This window comes from Octopus sinensis, unplaced genomic scaffold (genome assembly GCF_006345805.1).
Source record: "Octopus sinensis unplaced genomic scaffold, ASM634580v1 Contig00975, whole genome shotgun sequence".
NCBI lineage: Eukaryota > Metazoa > Mollusca > Cephalopoda > Octopoda > Octopodidae > Octopus > Octopus sinensis.
The window spans coordinates 17,501-18,774 of NW_021824446.1; positions in this window are offsets into that span (position 1 = coordinate 17,501).

The window sequence follows — 1,274 nt, forward strand, 5'->3', positions numbered from 1 at the left end:
ATGTATGTATGTATGTATGAATGTATGAATGTATGTTTGTATGTATGTATGTATGTATGTATGTTCGTATGTATGAATGTTTGTATGTTTCGATATGCTGTATGTCTTTGAGAAGATAAGGAGAAGAGGCTTGAATCCCGTACTCCAATATGGGTCTCACCAGCATGACATAGAGCGGTAGGAATATGGCTGCTGTGAGCATTCCGAATGACCATCGAATCAAGAACAGAACTCCGCGTGCTTTGTTGGTAGCATGGACGCACTGGGCCGAAGGCAAAAAGGAGGGATCCACTAAGATACCCAGGTCCTTTACCTGATCGGTCCTCTCCAGCAGCAGACGACCCGGTTCGACATCAAGTTGAGTTGCAGGAGGAGAGCCAACAGGCAGATGACAGCACTTTGACACGTTCAGACACAGGTCCCATTCGTTAGACCATCTCCAAATTTGGTGGAGGCATCGACGAAGATCCTCTATATCACCGCGAGGAGCGACCAGTTTGACATCGTCGGCAAATAGAAGGGCAAATCATTTATGAAGACTAAGAACAATAACGGCCCAAGCACTGAACCTTGAGGCACGCCACTGCTTGCACTGGAGACGTCGGACCGCGAACCATTAACTTGGACTTGGAAGGAGCGATCTGAGAGGAAGGCACCAACCCATCGTACAATATCCGGATGGAAACTATATGCTTGAAGCTTGACAAGTAATAGGCGGTGGTTTACCGAGTCAAAAGCTTTGGCAAAGTCCAATAAAACGATGTCAACAGCATCACTATCATCGAGGATGCGCGTCACCAATTCTTCCATTACCAGTAAGCTGGTCAAGCATGATCTTTTCGGCACGAAGCCGTGTTGGGAATCAGTGATCGAGGCTGTGTTTAGGAGGTGGAGCATCATACTTTTCTTAAGGATGGTTTCGAACATCTTGCTGATTATTGATGTAAGAGAAACCGGTCTGTAGTTAAGCGGGTCTTCGCGGCTCCCTTTTTTGAAAATTGGGCAGATTATCGCTGTTCTCCAGTCCGCAGGTATAACACCCGTCGCCAATGACATATTGAATAGACGTGTTAAGGGCTCGCAGATGACCAGAGCCAACGCTTTGATAACCCTGTGGTGTATGCTGTCAGTGCCGTGACCCTTGTTGACATCGAGGGCTTGAATAACGCGTTCGACTTTGTCCCGCGTGATGACCAATCAAAGCATTGGAGGTACTGATCTATCAAATGGAGGGGGTTCAAAACCATCATCTTGTTTGAAAATAGTTGAAAAAG